The sequence below is a fragment of the Muntiacus reevesi genome, chromosome 3 (genome assembly GCF_963930625.1).
Source record: "Muntiacus reevesi chromosome 3, mMunRee1.1, whole genome shotgun sequence".
Classification (NCBI taxonomy): Eukaryota; Metazoa; Chordata; class Mammalia; order Artiodactyla; family Cervidae; genus Muntiacus; species Muntiacus reevesi.
The window spans coordinates 247,921,694-247,944,203 of NC_089251.1; the positions used below are offsets into that span (position 1 = coordinate 247,921,694).

At 46.1% G+C, this 22,510-nt stretch overlaps 1 protein-coding gene across 1 annotated transcript in view; it reads right to left on the reverse strand.

Moving 5' to 3' along the window:
- Nucleotides 1-19,109, reverse strand: part of WIPF1 (WAS/WASL interacting protein family member 1) — a 123,778-nt gene extending 104,669 nt beyond the window's left edge. The window contains exon 1 of the mRNA XM_065931786.1: nucleotides 18,970-19,109. The gene's annotated coding sequence lies outside the window, so the exon portion shown is untranslated. The remainder of the gene's footprint in view (nucleotides 1-18,969) is intronic.
- Nucleotides 19,110-22,510: the final 3,401 nt, after the last annotated feature.

The following is a 22,510-nucleotide window of genomic DNA, read 5'->3' on the forward strand; positions in this document are numbered from 1 at the left end:
ACCCCACAACTGCAAGGAAGAAGGTCCTGTACCTAATTCAGTTAGCAGCTGGATGGAAGGTTGGGGTCCAGACCGTCAGGCCTCGCTGGGCACGGAAGGCCAGCCTGGGGGGCTGGACCCTAACAGAAAGTTCAGCTCAGACAGCACCAGAGAGCTCCTCTTACTGTGCTGTGGAACCCACGCCGGGGTCTCCACAGCCCCTGACGGCTTCTCAGTCTTAATGCCCAGCTAGTCCAGAACTTCAAACACTTCATTTATGACCCTACACACAGTGGTCTGCAAGCACCTTCCTCTCTCCAGAAACCTACCACCCAGGACCCTGGGAGATTCAAGCCTCAACCACATCCTCTTGAACTGCCCAACCTGAGTGGTAAACTCAGCAGTTTCAGATGCTCAGGGGTGGGAAGTCAGAATGCACTCCTGCCTGTGGTCCCTGCTCGGCCAGGGCCAGTCACCCCTCACCACTGAGACATCTCATCTCCAGGCTGAGAGCCAAAGTAACTGGTCCCAAGGTCCACCTACGAGACACTCAGATGTACAAGTCAGGCAGACAAACCACAGCGTCTTAAAGGCTTGCCATGTGGAGAACCACATGGAGAAAGCCAGGTGGGGTTCAGCAGTTCTGCTCTTTAATTCCAACTTTTGGGGGACTTTCTTAACTGTCCTATCCCTTGTGATGCTCAAGTGTGTTAAAGTGCCCTACAAAAATGTTTTCTTTATACTATCAAAGATAATTAGAATTATGACTAGTTTAATTGCAAATATTAATTAGCTAACATGGTCTTTATTGGGTTTCCCTGGTGACTCAGATGGTAAAGAATTTGCCTGCAATGCAAGAGACCCGGGTTCTATCCTTGGGTCAGGAAGATCCCCTGGAGAAGGGAATGGCAACCCACTCCAGTAGAGGATGAGATGGTTGCATGGCATCACTGACTCAATGGACATGAGTTTGAGCAAGCTCAGGGAGTTGGTGATGGACAGAGAAGCCTGGCGTGCTGCTGTCCATGGGGTCGCAAAGAGTCAAACACGACTGAGCAACTGAACTGAACTGATGGTCTTTATATCAAACATTTACTGAATATTTATTCTATGTGAGACACAAAACTAGAGATGTAACACTGAACATACTCTTACCTGAAACACGGCTCCTGCTTTTAGGGAACTCAGAATGAAGGGGCTTTGGCTACCATGGAGCATCCAGTTTACACTTCCATTTCACTGTAAATCTGTTGGAGCATGATGAGTGCACACTTATTCAACTGTGAGCACCCTTGCATGATGAACAGGTCTTGTCTTATCTGTGCCAGGACAAGGCATTACAGACACTTGTCCTCTGTACAAACAGAAATAAAATTCAGCTTCCTCTTCTTCCATCAACCATCGCCCCTCCTCCCTCCCCGGGTTCTCCATCTCCACCACCACTTCACTAACATCCAGGGATTGGAAAAGTGAGGAAAACCTCTTTGAGGACCACAAAGCCTGTGTTACTGCATCACCTTCTGCAGAGATCTGACCAGAGCAGCAGTGACAATTGGTTTCTACATGCCTGACACATTTCTGTTTAAATCAGTTATTTCTCAAACTGTAAGGTGCTGCCTATTCTCTGGCAGTCAAATAGATATTAACTCAATTTGCAACCAGCTGCTGCTCCTTTTTCTTAAAAAAAAAATAATAAAAATGTATTGCATTTGGTAAAGATGGGAATTGTTTTATGAAACTTCTGTTTCTATTATCCATCTATCTATCTATACTAGATATCAAAGAAGAATGCATTTCTTACTGTGGATTATGGTCAAAAGAGGTTTCAAAACGCTAGTTTAGATAATGCTTCTTTATATGGAGTACTCACTGTTCACAGAGATTCCTTTTCCAATACTGCCAGATGCAGTCTTCCCTTCACATCTGACATTCAAGGATCAGGGCACTCTAAGCATGTTTCTTGTTGTTGTTTTTTAAACTCTAAATCACGTGTAGTCTCAAACTCCCAGACCCCAGAATCTACACAGTACGAGGTTCCTGCCTGTGGGCTCTGCACCAAGACTGAGTTTTTTCATGCAGCTCCCGTGCCTTGGGTCCTTCTGAGGTGCCTCATGGGGGGGAAAGGAGGAACTCACTGGACTGACTTACGTAACCGGGTCCATTACAGCACACCCTGCCCTCCAGTTCCTCCTGGCAAGCAGGCCACTGCTGGTTTCATGAGAGTTCACGAGTTCACGCTGGAGCTGGGATGGTAAATTTCAGGAGAAGGTGGGCCTGCTTATACCCATGGGGGCTAGCCCACAGCAGTCCCCTCCGTACCTAGGACCACACAGAGGGGGCCCGGAAGCCCCGTTCCCACTCTGCACACCATCCAGGTGTAAGGAGGGGTGAGGAACAAGGAGGCAGCAGCCTGCACATGCTCGGGAGACGGGACAGGAGGCGGTGGCTGCAGGCGCAGCACACGCCACAAAGCCGTCATCCTAACCACACACGAGGCACGGAGTCCCCGGGTCTGGGCAGCAGAGCCTTCTACATTCGAATTCCAGCTCTGCCTCTGGCTTCTTGCTTAACTCTACAAAGGGTTCCGGGTCACATCAGTAAAACACAGAGATGCTACTGCCCTCTGACCTCTGGATTTGAGGTTGGAAACGCCCGGTGGGGCTCTGAGCAGTGCGCCTTCCCACATCAGACTGTGCTTGAGAAGATGGAGTGGGTTCTGTTTTACCTACTCTCTCTGGAGAAGAACTCTTCTATTCTGTCCTTCCCTGGACTGGAAAAGATGGCCAGATAATGGGCCAGCAGAGACACATGCCGGAGGCGACAGCGCTGCAGGGCCTAAAGGGAGGGGAGGGAATAAAGCAGCCTGCCCCTGGGCCTCCACGAGGAGGGGACCTTGGAGAACTGTTGCACCAGGTCTCTGCAGGGGCTGTGGAGAACACCCCTCAATTTTCCCCAGACGCTTCTGCTGAAGGTGTGCGCACACTGACCAGGATTGAAATTACCACCTGGTGGCTCAGTGGTAAAGAACCCACCTGGCGATGTAGGAGATGTGGGTTCGATCCCTGGGTCAGGAAGATCCCCCGGAGGAGGAAATAGCAACCCACTCCAGTATTCTTGCCTGGAGAGTCCCATGGACAGAGAAGCCTGGCGGGCTACAGTCCATGGGGTCTCAAAGAGTCGGACATGGCTAACACACACGCAGGAATTTTACCTTCCAGCCCAGCCTGGGCTTACTTTGAAGGACTGTAGCCCAGAGGTGGGGAAGGGCGCTCTGGATGCCCTTCCAGGCTTGGGTTTCTGCCTTTATCTTACCTCCCCCTCTGCATTCCTGCCTGTGGAGACCCCCAGGTCACTGCTCTGCAGTACAAAGGTGACCTGGAGTCGTCCCTGTCCACAGAAATGTCTGTTGAGCCCTGCGGTTACGGCTGCAGACAGGGGCAGGGCTGCCCAGCTGCTGGTAATACACAGGGCTCCCCAGGTGGGCCTCCGCAGGCTGCTGGAGCCTCCTCCAGGAAGGACTGAAGTTCTCCATCCCACCAGTGGAGGCGGCGCCCTGGAACAGCAGGCCTCTCAGGCTCCAAGGCCAATACGACCAGAGCTTGGCTAAGGCCTGGCTGCCTGACAGCAGCAGGGCTTTGAAAAACATTCTTCACTATGGACAGAAAAGGGACCATTTCCTCTTCTCCCTCAGGCCCCTCACAGAACTCTGCTATGAACCGAGTCAGTGTGATTCCTTTACCTCCAAACGACTGCCTTGAACAGAGGGTGCTGGGGACCGCCTAGAAAGCAAAGGCCCGGCACTGCAAACTCCCCAGGAGCAGCTGTGCCTGGGAGCCCGCCTGGCCTTCTCCTCACCTGTGTTTACTGCGCGCTGTACCTGAAGGAGGCGTCCAGCTGCATCCCTTCCATCTGTAAGGCGATGCTAACCTTGGCCCGACCTCACAAAGAAATAGACCATTCTATGTCTCATCTGTAATATACCAGGAAAATCACTTACAGAATACTGTATCCAATCTCAGGCAGGGGAGAGAGAACTGGACTGGAACTTGGTTCCAGGCCTGGGTTCTTGTCTCAACTCTCTTACCAACTAGCCACTGGCCTTGAGAAAGTAACTTTCTGGGGTTCTCATTCTAATGGAAAGTTAGGCAAAATGGTCTTTGTCTTCACTTGGCTTCCCATGTCTAACACTCTGGGATTTTATGAGATGCTGCATTTTACAGTTGAATATTATATTCTTTCCCCACGAGTCATTCATTTATTCTTAAGACCATCGTGTCACTAGTCACTGATACCAGGCAGCATTTGTGACACTCTGGGAAGATTTTCTGCTCACTAGAGACTGCTGAATTCTTAGGGGTCACTGAAAATGTATGGCTGTGATGGGTGTTAAGTGTTAAGTTGGGTGATTCAGAGTAAAGTTAAGGTGCGACTCTGAACACCATGCAAAGAGCAGACCTTTCTGCTGATAGCTCAGCTGTTGGTCTTTATTTGTCCTGGCTGTCCTTTTTGCAACACATTGGTGACACTAACCCAGAAGTATGCAGAGAAACAGGAAGTCCAGGTTACTTCCCCAGAACACTGTATCAGTGGTCAGCCATCTGCATGAAGAAAACTGGGGCCACCTAAGTTCTTTACTACCGAATCTCCTTTACTGAAGAGGCAAGTGGGTGTCATGGCTCAGCACAGGCTCTGAAGCCAAATGGACTGGATGGACTCTTGCCTCTGCCACGTTAGCCATGTGAACTTGGGCAAGCTGGCTAACCTCAAATTCCTCATCTGTAAAATGAAGATAATAGTGCCTGCCTCACAGGGTGGCTATGTGGACTCAGCTAATTCAGAGCACTAAGAACATTACCTGGTACATACTAGGCAATATCTATGTTATTAGATGCTGTTATTATTACTGCTTGTCCGAACATCATTACTAGAAATCAGAAGCAGAATAATTCATTCCTGACTTCTGTGAGTGAACAAGAGAAGGCAAGCAGCCTCTAGTTTCTGCTTCCTAATGACTTCTTTCTAAGGGCAGCCACAGCCTTCTCCAGCTCCCCATGTTTCCCTGCACTGCCAGGGCCCCCACCCAGCAACCGTCTTAGGTTGGGAAGCTTCTCACCCTGAAGAGGATCCAAGCTTAGGATCCATGTGCCTTCACTCCTACTGCTGGGCCTCTTCTCCCTTTAGCTCAGAACCACCAGATCCTCTTCCTACGGCCACTGCTGACCTCTGCACTCTCTCCACCACCAGAACTTCCTCCCACTTCCTGTCTCCCTCGGTATTGCTAAGGCTAGAGCTGAAGGGGACAAAGGGGAAGTTTTACTAGGCCTCCATCTTCCCTTGGGCATCTGGGTTGGAACTCAGAAAGTTTCTTCTCCTCGTCACAACCTTATCTGCAAATGGTGGCTGGGCTCCCTCGGGCATCAGTACTAAGGTTTGGCTTTCCAGGGAGACGTATATGTGCTCATGGGTGCATGCTAATAAGTCACTTCAGTTGTGTCCAACTCTTTGTGACCCTAAGGACTGTAGCCCGCCAAGCTCCTCTGTCCACAGGATTCTCCGGGCAAGAATACTGGAGTGGGCTGCCATTTCCTTCTCCAGGGGATCTTTCTGATCCAGGGATCGAACTCGTGTCTCCCGAGGCTCCTGCATTGTTGGTGGATTCTTTACCGCTGAGCCACCAGGGAAGCCCTCCCAAGTAGACAAGTTTGTCTAACCTCTCTGTAGAACAAAAAGTTCACAGGGGCCCCATTTACCAGTGTGTCGCCAGGATCTTTCCACACATAACTGAAGGCCCTGGAACGTCAGCAGCAATATCAGAGAGCAAGAGCAGTGTGCAGTTTCTTGGGTGCCATCCAAGACGATCTGCCCCTGAGCCAAAACAGCAATGTGTTGCTCCTCAGACCAGGAGTAAGAAACACAAACAAAAGGTTCAACCAGCAGTGGTCACAACCGCCAATCAATGGCCGCTGCAGAACTCCCAAGGCAAAGCCCCACACGGGCATTTTTCTCCACCCCCTGGGGAATCCCCGCCATCGAAGGGCACACCCGAAGCACACACTTACATTCGCCTGCACACGATGCTTGGTCTGAGAATATACAAAGGGTACATGGCTGAACAATAGCCTCTGCCTTCTGAGAAGCTGCAAAGGCTGATGTATGCAAAACTCAGGAATACGTGTGTTTTCCCAGCAATGTTTAGAATCGATACTTCCTGGTTCTATCTGAAGTGTTCTTTAAAAGGGGTAAGCCAGAGAGACGTGTGTGCGTGTGTACATGCAGCTGTGGGTGGCAGACGGTGAGGACACGTGGTTTCAGGAGGATAAGGGTGCGTATAATGGATGAGTGTAGGCTCATGTGAGCTAGTGTGGTTTTCACTGGATTTAAGAAAAACAAGATCTGCCAGACATACCTGGACTTATCTGGCTCATATCCCACTCCCACAAATAACATTACAAGATAATCTAATGGTCTTTTTCTAAGAATAAAATAAAATTCGACGGAGAAGGAAATGGCAACCCACTCCAGTATTTTTGCCTGGAAAAGTTCATGGACAGAGGAGTCTGGAGGGCTGAAGTCCATGGGATTACATGACTGAGCATGTGTGTACGAGGGTGGAGGGAAATGGGTCGGTAGCAATAAAGTGGTAGAACTAAAAAATAAATAAATAAATAAATAAATAAATAAAATTCGCGTATAAATGAAGAACCCTATGTGTGACACATAATACAGCCACCCTATTTTAGCTAGTGAGAAATATGACATCTATTTCTCTCCCTTATTTATCAAATGCTTAGTCAAAAACAGGTAAAGTAACATTTCAGACTTAAATGGAATTTCCAGCTGATGAGTTAAACTGTTAACAACTGCACTGTTTAGAAGCACCTTATCTGGAGATGTCAGGTGTATCCCATCAGAGGCATAGGAGACATCCTAGCCTCACCTTTCTCCTCATTCTTACAAATTCCTTTTACTCTTTGCACAGGGCTTTATTGCTGTCAAGGTCACACGATGACTAGGCAACAAAGCTGGGATTATAAAACAAGCGGTAAACGCCCATTCTATGACTCCTATAGCTTTTTTCACTTCACTACTCTACATTTAACAGAGGATTCAGTGCAAAAGCAATTAAGCAAATAAGCTAGTTGATATCAGGTCTTAACGTGGAAGCGACTTGACATTCAAAAGTCTATCCCTGAGGACTGAGGGACATCCAAGAACAGGGGCAGAGTGAAGGTAGGGCAGTGGGGACCCATGCCCTCAGGCAACAGCATGTGGGAGCCCCGGGAAGATGAGTGTTTGCAAATCCCCAAACTGTGATCAGTGCCCAGCTCCCCCTGGGCACCACCTTCCCTCACTGTCACTTTGGCTAAAACCTAATGCATTTTCCTACCAAGGGCAAGCAGGTACCCAGAACCCAGTCCAGCATTAGGACTTTGGCCAGTTGGGGGGCCAGTGGATTTCTGGCCTTAAGAAAGGCCTGTGTTTTTGAGAGGTGGAGAGTTCAGAGTCCTGTAGGACCGGGCCAGCCCTGCAGACTCAGGGTCTAGAGATCTTTCTGTTCTCATCAGACCTCACACCTGCCTGCACTGAAGTCCGCCTTAAGACTTAACTGTGAGAAGCATATGGACGAGGTTGCATTCTTTGAGCTCACTCAGCTCCCGCGGACCTTTGGGCTCTGCAAAAGGACACACAATCTGAGGAATTCCTCTGGCTATGTGATGCCAGGACTTCAGCCTCAGTCTCACTGGGGACCACGTGTTTCTCCCTAAGGCAGCAAGGCTCCCTCCAGGTAGACACTGCCAGTGAGCCCATCTGGCCTGTGGTCATTTCCCAGCAGGAGGCCCTTGGCCTGTTTTGGCCCTGACAGTCTGGCAGGAAGTACAAACTTATCTTTCCGGGGACACTGATCTGGACAATTCCGCCTCATTCAGGAGACACAGCTCTCAGAGGGTCCAACTCTGATGTGTTCTTTCCTAAACAGGACATCCCTTCATGAAGTTTCCTAGCCTTTAAAACACTTACGTTAAAAAGGCAGCAACAATTTATTATGGCAGACATCAAGGGCTCACAAGGTCTCTTAATTTTCAGTTCCAACGTCTGCTGCCCAGACACAATCTTTTTGCCATCTGTGTCAGGTTAGTTACAAAGCACTGTTATTATTCTGGGCTACACAATGTTGGCCCAACCTCATCGAATACAAGAAATTTTGCGGATTGATTTAGCTATTCTGTTCATATAAACGAATCCAGTTGTACAGCTGTTTCTGATTAGTCAATGTACTGCTGGAGTTATATACAAATAATTTTATAATGAACTCAGCAACTACAAGGACAGAAGCAGTGGAATCGAGCCTCACCTCCCAGAAAAATAAGCAGGGGCATAAGAGCAGGGGCTTTCACTCACACTCCAGGTCTAAATTCCTATCTGCAGTGATTCACTTTTTCCTCTTGATGTAATTCAGCATAATTTATAACTAATGCTCTCAAAGAATGCTTGTTTTCAGACTTTAAGAGTCAAGAGGGAAACCCAGTTAGTTGTGCAAGCTTAAAACTCCTTTAAAATTTCCCATCTTTGCATTTTATAAGTTTCTATTTTTCCTGTTAAAACATTTATATTTCCTGAGACAATTTCTTACATAATATATTTCAAAAAGAGAAAACTGGAATCAAAAGATCTATATTTACTTTGTTATATGCAGATATCAAGTGTTTTGTTTCATTTCAACACAGAACAATTAAGCTCAGTGAGTGTAGGCTGAAGTTTCTCTTCTCCAGGTCTAGAAGACAAACCATATGTACCTTAGAAACTTAAGGAAAAGACAGGACATGAATAATTCAAATGAATGGAATTTTTTTAAAAAGTGACAAGTGCTCCCGAAAGAAATAATGTGAAACAAAACAGGAAAAAGAGATTATAAAGTTTATACTTCTAAAATGAATTACATTGGCAAGGATGTGGGGAAGCAGATATTTTCAAATAGTTTTAGTAAGACTGAATTACTACAGCTTTTAGCAAGTAATATCACATTAGGGGCTCTGACAGAAATCAAAGCTTCTGTTCAGAAAACACAGATATACAGGGAAGAATTGTAGTAGCACAAAACTTGAAACAATTTGACTGGTTAAATTATGGAATATTAATCAACCATAATATAAATGAATTTTTAATTTGGAAGGAATGTCTATAATGTTCTGTTATGTGAAAAAACTCTCGTGGATATCAAAAAGATATCTTCACCTTCAGGTTTATAGTAGAATTATTTATAATAGCCAATATAAAGAAACAAGTGTCCATCAGTGGATGAATGGATACAGACAATTTCTGTCTCACACACACATAACTGGAATATTATTCAGCCAAGAGAGAGAAGGAAATCCTTCCATTTGTGAAAATATGGATGAATCTTGGAGGCATTATGCTAAGTGAAACAACTCCAAAAAAGACAAATACCGTATCATCTCACTTACATGTTATATGTGGAAACTGAAAAAAGCTGAACTTGTAGAAACAGAAAGTGGAATGATGGTTACCTGCGCTGCTGGGGGGAGGGAGGAAGAGAATTGTGACATGTTGGTTAAAGGTTATAAAGTTGCAGTAGGAAGATGAGCAAATTGGAGGGATCTAATGAACAGGATTGTGATTATAGTTAACATTTCTTTAAATGTTAGCAACTTGAAAGTTGCTAAGAGACTAGATATTAAATGATTTCAACACTAAAAAAGATGATAATTTCATGACATGATGGAGGTATTAGCCAACTTATGGTGGTAATATATTACAATACATGAGTGAATCAAATCAATACGTTGAATACCTCAAACTTACACAATGTTATATGTCAATTATACCACAGTTAAAAAATCATGTAGCCTAATGTGTATAATGTTTCTATTCTTAATAGAAATATATATTTACATATATATTTGTATATAGTTTTATAAGCAAAGAGAAAAAGAAGGGCATATCCCAAATTGATAGTATCAATTACCTCGAGTGGTTAGATTTGAGAGACACAGGAGAAAACTTATAAACTTTTTCTTTGTCTACCTCTTTCTCATTTATCTTATTTATGTCAAGTACATAATACTTCAATAATCTCAACAAGGTAAAAACTATGATTTATTTTTTTAAGTGATAATAAACACATTTTCAGCAAAAACAAGGAAGCAAAGACCGAATTATAAAGACTGAGCACCTGGCTTGGTGGTTAACAAAAGGGACATGTTTCATCACAGTAGACATGATGTAGACAATAATCCTGTACAGAAAGGAATGTTACAGTGAAAATAATACCATAATAAGTCCTGTACAGTCCTTTAACCAACTTGAGAACTGTTTTTTCTTTTTGTTCTCCCAGTTCCTCATCAAAGGGAGAAGATTAAGGGGGAAGGTTTACAATATTTAATTAATAAGGTTCTAGCTCCAACAGCTTTGTAAAGTATCACACAAAGTAAAGTAATTCCCAATTTTAACAATGTTCTAACTTTTTATTTTGTCTCAAATAACATGTGAGGCATTTTTTTTAAAAAAAAAAACAGTGCTAAAACTCCAGGGAAAAGAACAATGTAGAATTTTACTCACAAAATCTGAGACTATCTAAACTGATACTTTGAGTTGTATCTTACCATCAATCCCTAACCTTTCTGGCACCAGAGACCAGTTTTGTGGAAGAAAATTTTTCCACAGACCAGGGGGTAGGAGATGATTTTGGGATGATTCAAGTGCTCCACATTTTTTGTGCACTTTCTATCATTATTACATCAGCTACACCTCAGATCATCAGGCATTAGACTCCAGAGGTTGGGGGAAAAGTGAAAGTGAAAGTCGCTCAGTCGTGTCCAACTCTTTGCGACCCCATGGACTGTACAGTCCATGGAATTCTCTAGGCTAGAATACTGGGGTGGGTAGCCTATCCCTTCTCCAGAGGATCTTCCCAACCCAGGCATCAAACCCAGGTCTCCCGCATTACAGGGAGATTCTTTACCAGCTGAGCTAAAGGGAAAGTAGAGGTGGGGGACCCCTGTCTGAAACTATGAATGGCAATCAAATTCTGGCTTTAATAGATAAGAAAAGGCACTTCTAAAGTAAATTACTACTTTTGAAAGATTTTCTTTAAAAAGTCCTCAACTCTTTTGCCTTTTTCTAGTTCCTCAATTTTTGAATTAGAAATTTCAGTAGCATCTGGAAACTCAACTTAGCGTCCCTCAGCCTGCCGTCTGGGACTTGGGAAAGGTAACTGGTTTTGTCTTCTTTTATCCTTCTTGCCCCGACCCTTTTCTCCCTATCCATCACCCTAGTCTTTCCTGAAAGTCCCTCCCACAGGACATATATGTTCTGCTTACATTATATAAGCCTCTTCAAGAACAGCCCATTTCTTTCCCCTTTTATCTTGGGCTGATCTGACTGCCTCCACTCTTTAAATATCCATCCCCATAACACAAGGCTATTGTGGTTAAGACACTGATCTCACTGTTTACATTTTTTGAAAAAAATAGATAGGGTGCATGTTTTCTCAAGATATTCTCCAAAGTCTAAAGGTTCTCTGCTTTCAAAATCTACTCCCTTATGCCTAAGGGGAAAAAAAGTTTCCCAGTTTCCTGAAATATTATTTGTTAAATAGTCAACACTTTAAAATGACATCATTCTAAGATGTAGCCAGATTTCTTTCTTGGTCCTTCCCAGGCCTAAATCTTCAGTCAAGAGATCTTATCTCCTGCTTATGTCTATGAAAAATGCTTGGGAAGTTTCAGAAATGGGCTGGGTGACACACAAGTAGTTGAAGAGCAAGAAATTCAACTAACTGTTCATCTGGTCTGTTTTATAATTATACTGATGCTGTCACTGAATTGGCTGGTTCTTTAACTTGACTCAATGAACTAGTTGTCTGGGCATCATTAGCAAGAGCGAACAGGTGGGAATATGGTCAGTGAACAGACATATATATTCACCCAATAGTAGAATGCCATGCAGCTACTAACAGCATAGTAGCAATATGTCCAAGAAATACTAAAAAAAAAATCAGGCAATCAAAATGCAAAATATCCATAAAACACAGTCTCAAATAAGGGGAGTTGGAGGAGGGAGAACAGGAGGAATGTAATCAAACTGTGTTTAGCTGTGACAGTGAGGCAAGGTGCACACATTACCTATACAATATTTAAGGTACTCAAGTACTGTCTAGGAGAGAAAATTAAATTTAAATAATGTCAACGTGCATAGATATTCAATCCTGAACATTCATTAGAAGGACTGACGTTGAAGCTGAAACTTGAATACTTTGGTCACCTGATGTGAAGGGCCAACTCATTAGAAAACACCCTGATGCTGGGAAAGACTGAAGGCAGGAGGAGAAGGGGATGACAGAAGATGAGATAGTTGGAAGGCATCATTGACTCAGTGGACATGAGTTTGAGCAAGCTCCAGGAGATGGTGAAGGACAGGGAAGCCTGGCATGCTGCAGTCCACGGGGTCGCAAAGAGTTGGACACGCTGAGTGACTGAACAACAGTAACATACATATATATAAACATATACAGATGTGTGCTGCTGTAAGAAAAATAGAAATTATATAAAACTAACTTATATTTTCAACTGTAATGGACTCCTATGGCTCGGGAAACTATTTGGACCTCAATTTTCCATTTTATTCACAATTTCCTTCCTCCTGCACACAGCTCTTACCTAAGAGAACTATTTATCTTCCAAATATAAAAGAATCTGTGGCAGTCTGGGGAGAGGGTAGTGTCCTTCAATTCTGCTTATACTCCTTTCTCAAGTTTCACATCTCAAGTGATATAAAAGAAAAAAAGAAAAGAAAAAGATGGAAAAATTGGTGGGTAGGAGAGTCCAAAATCTCACTAATGTGGAAGTGAACCACATACAGGTATTAGATCAGGAAATGCTACTTCTTAAGTTCTACAATAATAATTCCCATGTTCCCCACCAGATCACAATCTCATTTCTTTATTATTAGGATCATTGTTATTGTTCAACTTGGAAGATATACAGATAAACAGCATTTAAAGATAATTATGTATGTGATAAAAAGTAATGTTGTACACAGTTCAGTCATGGTGAAGGATGAAATCACCCTTAGAATGAAATGAAACTTGTTCCCCAGCATCTTCAGAAACCAACATCAAGATCTACTTTGCCTTCATAAAAAAATTAGCTCACTTCAAATCTCATAACCAGAGTGGCACAAATAAATTGCCATTCAACACATGTTAATTGAGAACCTACTATTTCTGAGCCAATTTTTTTTTAAGTTTTTTTAATTTATTGCCTCCAGAGTTTCCAATCTAACAAAGAAAAAGAAAAAAAAAAAAAGCACATGCAAATGATTCTGAAACAGAATAAAGTGGATTCTGAGACACAGGTGAGGCCCAAACAGACAGTCATTAGAATTTACTAAGAGGAAGAAACAAACTCTAGGAGAGCATTTCAGCTTTTCTTAAGCATTGCAGCATGTTTTTACAATGTGAACCATGTTCATCAAAACCACTAAAATTTGTCGGTGATTGTGTCTCCTGTTTATTTTAGCTAATTCTTCTTTTGGTTGGTTTAGTCGCTAAGTCGTGTTTGACTCTTGTGACCCCATGGACTGTAGCCCGCCAGGCTCCTCAGTCCATGGGATTCGCCAGGCAAGAATACTGGAGTGGGTTGCCATTTCCTTCGCCAGGCAATTCTTCTATTACTGAGTATTAACAAAGTCTGCAGTCTTTCTTCTCAACAAGTACTTGTGGACTATTTGAAGAATCTATAGGACTCAACATACACGTGAAAAGAAGGGTAGTATCAATAGAATGCAGAGGCATACAGATGGGGATGGAAAAGAATCTTTGGCTGGAGTCCACAACACGAAAGGTAGTGTATAATATGGCAGAAGAGTTAAAAGTGCAGAGTGTGGAATCAAGACTGCCCCAGGCTTGAGTACTAGTTCTGTCACTAGCTATTTGACCTTGGGCAAGTTACCTAACTTCTCTTGGTCTCAGGCTCCATATATATGCATAGAATCTACCTAACAGGGTTGTTTGACTACTAAATGATTAAAACAAACGCATAGTAAATGATAATGTTAAAGAAAGAGAGGAAAGGAAAGGGGGTAGGGAAGAAGGAAGGAAGGAAGGAAGGAGGAAGGAAGACTTTATAAAATTTGGGCTAGATATAGAAAACTTTGAAAATTTGATTCACTTTAATACAACTAAGTAATAAAAGGAATTTAGAAAGAAGAACTAAGCAACACTGGAAAGCTGGCTTAATAGAAGAGTAAAAAAATATATCACTAGTGTATGCTTAGTCACTCGGTCGTGTCCAACTCTTTGTGACTGTATCCCACCAGGCTCCTCAGTCCATAGGATTCTTCAGGCAAGAATACTGGAGTGGGTTGCCATGCCTCCTCCAGGGGATCTTCCCAACCCAGGGATTGAAGCCAGTTCTCCGGCATTGCAGGCAGATTCTTTACCATCTGAGCCACTAGGGAAGCCTGGTGGCTAGTAGGCAATGCTAAAATGTTAGTCAGCCCTCCAAATCTCAGACTTTGGTCTCCACAGAAGGTCCTGGACCAATCCTCAGATACCGAGGGATGACTACTTACACAACATCACAGCAACATGGTTTTACAATACGAACCAGGTTTCTAAAACTTCTGAACTAATGAAAATTGTAGATGATTATGTCGCCTGTTTACTTACTTTAGCTATGTTCTTTTACTGATTATTAGCAAAGTCAGTTATTTTTGATTTCTCCCCAAGTATGAATGCCTGATCTGAAGCCTGCGATGCTGAGCAGGCTTGGTCATCAGAGAACACGAGAGCAGTACTACCCCCCCCCCCCCCCGCCCGTGGACGTGGATGCTGTACCTGTGATCAAGGCAGCTCGGCCTGGAGCAGGCAGAGCCCCTGGTCATCCCGCATGGACAATGACCACTGTGTGACCGACCACCACAAAATGTTACACTGGTACTTCCCAGGGCCAGAGTGACAGGAGGTAGCGCTCTCCTCCCTCCCCACCGTGGCCGCCCACCTTTAGCTGTCCTGGTCATCTCAGTGACCAGCTCGAGTGGCTAAGCAGATACCACAGGCTGGCAGCCCTCCTTCCACCCATACTGACATTCTCTCCTGTAACATCCCTCCTCCTCGGCTATGAAGAGAATCCATGAGGTGATCACTGTGAGATGCTCAGGTGACTACAGACGGCTGAGGGATTATTACATGGTAATTTATATAAAAAGCAGTTCCTATGTTTAGGCTCTTTTTGTATTTCCATATGGAAAGGAGAATACCAACCCAGTGTTTTGCACAAGCTAACACTGATAATAATGAAGACCCACAGATACCTAGCAGCAGCACTGTCCTGGATAAGCTGCCAAGTGATGCACATCCACGACGTCATCCGGCCTCAGCACAACCCCAAAGGCAGAGATGGTTACTCTGATACTAAAGATAAAGATGCAGAAGGTGCAGGACATGTAAAAGACAGAGCTGGGACCGGAAGCTCTGCCTGACCTCCCGGCCCATGCTTTTCCCTTTACGGAACTTTGCAGGTGGTATGACATCAGTACCACTGGGGGGCTTTCAAAAATAGATTCCTGGGCCTCACCCCAGCCTTACAGAATCAAGACTCTAGAAGTCACACCCTTGACTAAGGACAGCATACTTCGACCATGGTTAAAGTGTGGCTAGGTGGCATAGCATTACTCAACTAGTTGAAGGTATTCTGGGGAATTGGTGAGCCTCAGAGTTTTTATTATTCCAAAGTATACAAGAGACAGAGTTAATCATTTTAACCCAATTGCAATCTCTACACGGTAAGGAACAATCGATAGATGTTGGGCTGGGCAATGAAGTGGGTAAGAAAGTGTTTATTTCTTCCAGGGAGGAGACAGCAGCACGTTTCCTTGACTGGAGCAAGGAAGATGGAACAGAGTGTACACATGCCCATGAATCTCCCCAGGCCTGGCACACGGCAGACACTTTAAATACTTGTTAGACGGACAAATGAGGGGAGACCAATTCCATCCAGCTGGAAGTAATTTCATTCTCCTCTACATGCCCTGTATTTGATCTGTACCTTTTTTCATCTTATTTACCACATTCTGCCCTGCATTCCTGCTGTTCAAAACCGTATCTCATCTCCACCAGAAGGTAAGCATTCAGGGCCAAATTCCACCTCCTTCAGAGTCAGGTCTCTTCTTTTCCCCCTGACACAGGGCACAACAGTGATCCCCAAAAGGAACCCTCAATGCCAAATGAGCATCTTGCTTGTTTTCAACTGTGACTTGATTCACATATGTGGGTCCTGCTTATTCACCAGGCCCATGAAACCTTCTAGCACTGTAGTGTAATTGTGGATTGCTGGGGCACGGTGGTAGAGAAACCACTGTATGAAAATCATCAGGAATCTGGTAGATCTCATGGGAGGGTGGGCTTCAGGAGGATGACGGCTCTGGGAGACAGGATTTCAAACAGTAGATGCTTAAAAGTGAAGGGGTTACAGCAACAACAACAAAAAGGCACTAAGGTTTAATTCTGTTCTTCTGATGTGCAATGTAAAAACCCTATATGTTCCTAGAATTACAACCATAGTGAGGACCCTCCTGGAATATTTAAGGCAGTGACACAGACCAAATAAGAAATACTTCCCACAGAAGCGGGCTCATGCCTGGCCTGGGCAACTGAGATAGTACAAGACAGTACGTTTAAAAGGTAAAGGCAGCTCACCTTCTCGTCACTGCCCTATACTCTGCTGCTTTTTGCTGTTTCACATATCATTGTCATTATTCCACTTGATCCTCACACCAAGAGATGGAGGAAGAGCAAAGATTATCAACCCCAATTCTTGGATGAGATAAGTGAGGCTCAAGGCACACCTAACATGCATGATATGCCCAAAGTGAAAGTGAAAGTCGCTCAGTCTTGTGCAACTCTTTTGTGATCCCATGGACTGTAGCCTGCCAGGCTCCTCTGTTCATGGAATTCTCCAGGCCAGAATACTGGAGTGGGTAGCCATTCCCTTCTCCAGGAGATCTTCCCAACCCAGGGATCGAACCCATGTCTCCCTCATTGCAGGTGGATTCCTTACCATCTGAGGTACCAGGAAAGCCCATGATATGCCTAAGCACCCAGAAGGCAGTTGCACACAGTAGACAATTGGTGAAATGAACAAACAAGTGAAAGAAGGCACGAATCTCCACCCCTGGAAGTAACCCCATTGTCTCTAAATGTATCAGAATCTGATCTTAACTTGCTTACAAATCTTTCTGTTCTACATCACAAAAACCTAAGAGTTTAGGTGCTGCTCAGGGAACCCAAGCTATGGCAAAGGTCGGGTAGGTCCCAAGAAAGATGATTTTAATAACATCTGCAGAGGCTAGTCTGCACAATTCCACTCAACAAGTGGCTGAGGATTTAGTCCCTGAGAGACTCAACCAGGGGATATCAGGCAGGTAAAGATACACAGCAAGAGTGGAAGGCAGAGTTATAAGCACCCTAAAGAAGCATTAGGGCTTCCCAGGTGACGCTAGGGGTAAATAAAAGAATCTGCCTGCCAATGCAGGCGAGGTAGGTTCAATCCCTAGGTCCGGAAGATCTCTTGGAGAAGGGAATGGCAACCCACTCAAGAATTCTTGTCCGGAAAATTCCATGGCCAGAGGAGCCTGGCCAGCTACAGTCCATGGGGCTGCAAAGCGACGGCCACGATTGAGCACACACACATTGATGGCCTAAGGAAAATTCTTTGCAGTTATTTTATCTGTTACAGAAAAAGTCATTTTTGAAAGGGAAAAATATGCCAATGCGTCAAAATGAAGCTACAGTATTGTTTTGGAACTGCGTTGGGAAACTGGCAAAAGAAAACCCACCACGGGCGGGACCCTGTCCAGGGCTCCGTGGCTGCACCGCCTTAAGTCTGCGACGAGCCACGGCCAGCGGTCCAGTGACCATCCGGGAGATAACCGTGAGACACAATCTTCAGAAAGAGGGACCAAGTCCATCCAGTTACTGCTGACAACCTGAGAGGCATCCCAGAGGACTGAGATAGAGTCAGGAGCCCAGGAAGGAATATGTATTACTCCGGAATTCAGCAAGACTAGAGGATCTAGCCAGGCTCGGTTCCTCACAGACACACCCTTTGTCAATCTCAAAAAGTTCAAAGTCTAACCACGAACTGAAGATTTGGGTCACCCTGACTGGGTCAGCTGGTTTCTTTTACTTACTCTTGCAACTTTAACTGTTCTTTTTTTTAAAAAAGAAAAAAAAAAAGAAAAAATAGAGTGAGACTGCAGCGAAGCTGTCCGGAAAGTTCGGGAGAGGCCCCGGGAGAAAAGCGCTGACACGGATAGGAAGTCCTCTAAGGTCGCCGCACACATCGAACGCGCGCCCGGGGCGCGAGCAGCAGTCTGGGGCACCCGGCGGGAGGAGAGTTGGGGAAGCTGAGTTTCGGGATGGGCACAATTCCCTAGCGAAGAAGGCGAGGCGGCTCCAGAGCAGGAACTGGCCCCGGAGATGCCCGAAAGCCCCCATCCGCCTGCGCTGGGGCTGGGAAGCAGTGGGGGGAGTCGCGCTCCAGCGCATCCACGCGAAGCCCCTGCAGCGCGTACCTACGGCGCGGGCGGGGGGCGAGACCCCTGGGCGGCCCCAGGCTCGACAGAGCCCAGCAGCGCGCCCAGCCCTGAAAACGCCCGCGTCCCGAGTCCACCGGTCCGCGGCCCCTTCTTCCCCCACCCGCCGGCACCCGGAGGACACGCGATCCGCAGGGCCCGAGTCGCGCCCCTCCGGAGACCGCGCGCCCGCGCCCCCGCCCGCAGCGGACGCAGCCCCGACGTTCCCCCGGCCCCCGCCCGCGCCCACCCGGCGCCGAGCCGCGCAGCCCAGCCCGGCCGTCCAGTCCAACCCCTCCCCGGGGTCCCCGGCGGCTGCGAGGGTCTCCAAGGGCGCTGCCCTGAGTCCCCGGAGCCCGATCGCACCCTCGGCGGCGGCGGCGGCGCGTCCCTTACCGAGCGGCGTCTCCGTGCGGCTCCAGGGCCCCGCGGCGCGCCGGGCATTTTTTTCTGTGAAACTTCTCCCCGGTCCGTAGGGCTGAGCCGGCCGGGCAGGAAAAGCGCTCAGCGCCGGGAGGCTGAGACCATCCGGGAACTTCGCTGGATGTAAACCCTCCCCCTCGGCTCCCCCCACCCCGCCCCGCGGCCCCGCCACGTGTGGACGCGCCGCGAGGCCGCCGCCGGCCCTTCGCCCGCCTCTGTGTGCGCCGCGCCCGCGCTCCCTGGGGCTGAGGCTCTGCGTCCCACAGACTGGCGAGCCCCGAGGTACACGGCAGGAGTGGGGCGATTAGGAGGCTGGGGCTCGTGCGTCGCTCCGTGCACCTCCCTTGTGCTTGCAGAGCGGCGGGAACTGGAAGGGGTGTCCAGCCGAGGGCCCTTTCCCCCATGGACTGCTAGTTCTCCAGCTTCCCGCTGTCGGGGTGCCCCCTCTCCAGCCCCAAGCGGAAGCCTTTTTCCTCGCCTTCTCTGCTCTCCAAAGAGAGAGAGCTTTGGAGAGCTTTGTCCGTGCTTCCTGACAGCTTAAATTCAAATTCATCTTAAAAATGAATTTTAATATGGAGTGGCATCCACGGAGGCCCAAGGTCCGTCCGCATGACCACTGCGTGGGGAAGCTGTGCTGGTCTTCTCGTGGAAAATGCCCTTTGTCCCCACCAAGAATCAGCTGGGGTTGAGTAGTTTTGCTCCTAGTGGAGATGGATTTGTCATCAGCCACCCACATCTTCAAACACGGTAGCATCAACTGCAAACATTTGGAGAAAGCTGAGGTTCTTCTCTCTTGCAAAGCCGCCACCTCCAGGCTCCAAAGAAAAGTTAACACTCACTAAGACGACGCATGTTAGAACGTGTGCATTTGAAAAGAACAAGTTATCATTGATACAGTAACCATTTAATCATAGTGCTAAGATATCAAGTGTGTGTATCCCCTTAAATGAAAGCAGAGAAGCTGGGAATATATGCACTTCAGAATTGATGTCCTAGGCTAAGAAGGTGCTGGGTCCATCCTTCACTTTAAGCTGTCTGCTCCTATGCCAGTTCCCATGTACACACTTGGACCTTGACATGCTGTTAACAGATATAGTAATCCTTCTGACAAAGAGATTAGTAATATGGGAAACTTCTCAATGACAAATTTTGTCCCTAAGTGTATCCATTTTTTAAAGATTCACTGTATACTTCATCATTCCTTTTGGAAGGAATTTGGAAGCTTTTCTTTTTCAACCATTTCTATGATGATATGCATATGTTGTGTTTTATATAAAATTAAGACAACTGATTTCATTTATCAGTATTTTATTCCAGACTTCAGAAAAAAACCAGTAGCACTTAATCACAATCATGGAAATTAAGCCGAGGAGCTGCCTCCCATCAGCTCTCTAAGTCTCAATTTTTGCCTCAATCAAATGGGCTTCCCTGGTGGTTTAATGGTAAAGAATTCGCCTGTAATGCAGGAGTCACGGGTTCGATCCCTGGGTTGGGAAGATCCTCTAGAGAAGGGAATGGCAACCCACTGCAGTATTCTTGCCAGGAAAATCCCATGGACAGAGGAGGCTGGCGGGCTACAGTCCATGGTGTCACAAAAGAGTCGGACGCAACTTACTAACTAAATAACAACAAATGTAAAGGCAGCTGGTTCACTGCAGTATTCCTAGCACCTGGAATATTCCTAGTATTCATTACCATGGGATGAAAGAATAACAAGCATTAACCTAGGTCCTTTTAGCAATACATCTATTATCTCATTTAATTCTCAAGGCAAATTGGCTACATAGATATTTGTCACTGTTATACAGATGAGGCGGAGAAGGCAATGGCACCCCACTCCAGTACTCTTGCCTGGAAAATCCCATGGACGGAGGAGCCTGGTAGGCTGCAGTCCATGGGGTCGTTAAGAGTAGGACACGACTGAGCAACTTCACTTTCATTTTTCACTTTCATGCATTGGAGAAGGAAATGGCAACCCACTCCAGTATTCTTGCCTGGAGAATCCCAGGGACGGGGAGCCAGGTGGGCTGCCGTCTATGGGGTCACACAGAGTCGGACACGACTGAAGTGACTTAGCATACAGATGAGGAATTTGCAAAGGCACGAGGTTTTCCAAGGAGGGGTGGTGAGAGGCACAAGTCCAGAGGAGTTTGATTCAACTGCTAGTTTCTGGTGCCCCTACAAGAGCTTCCATCCAGGCCAAAGAGGAAGGTAAAAGGCCTGAAACTCACAGCCTCTGAGTAAGTGTCTCAAGGAGAGCATGTGGGCTGTAGGTTTTACTCATGGGGGGAATGGACTTAATGACATGAAAGGCATTTGTTCTGATGACTCTGGTGGATGATGAAGTTTTGCTTCTTGGTCAGGTGTCTGGACAGGTACCTTCAAATACCTTGTGTGTGTGATAAGTCACTTCAGTCGTGTCTGACTCTTTGCGACCCTATGGACTGTAGCTCGCCAGGCTCTTCTGTCCATGGGCTTCTCCAAGCAAGAATACTGGAGTGGGTTGCCATGCCCTCCTCTAGGGGATCTTCCCAACCCAGGGATGGAACTGGTGTCTCTGGCATCTTCTGCACTGGTATGCAGGTTCTTTACTGCTAGGGCTTCCCAGGTGGCAGTAGTGGTAAAGAATTCACCTGCCAAAGCCGGAGACAGATTTGGGTTTGGTCCCTGGATCTGGAAAATCCCCTGGAGAAGGAAATGGCAACCCACTGCAGTATTCTTGCCTGGAGAATCCCATGGACAGAGGAGCCTGGCGGGCTACAGTCCATGGGGTCACACACAGTCGGATATGACTGACATGACTTAGTTCGTATGTACGCCACCTGGGAAGCCCACTGAAAAGACCTTAGGGTCTTCCAAAGTCACAGGGTTTTCCAAATGTCCTCCTCCCATCACAAGAATCCAGGTGCCTAACTTCAGAGAGATGCGGCTGTGCAGCTGGAGGACCAGGAGAAGTGGACCCTTAATACCATAAGCAGGAAGTATAGCGACCCCAGGACTCAGTGTGGGGCTTTTCCTCCACAGTGTCAGCATTCTCAGGGAGTCCCTGTCTAAGTGTGGCCATGCTGGAACGTATTCCACACTTTACTCGAGTGGAGGATGCTGCAAGAGGGCAGAGAAGGCTGAATTTGTTTACTTTGTTGTGGCAAATTGATAGTTACTTTTAAAACATGCTTTATGAACATGCTGTTAAAATATGATTGATCTGGAAGACAACTCTTTAAAAGGTGAAGTGGGCACTCACTAAAATATCCCAAGAGTATTTTGAAAAATGATAATGTGTCATGAACCCAAGTGAATGATGAACTCAAGTTTCTGCAGTAGGTTTTAAAAGTTACAAAAGTTAAATATATATAACAACTTATTGTTATATAAGTATATATAACAATATAACTGAACTGAACAGTTGAGTTCAGTTCAGTCGCTCAGTTCAGTTCAGTCGCTCAGTCGTGTCCGACTCTTTGCGACCCCATGGACTGCAGCACTCCAGGCCTCCCTGTCCATCACCAACTCC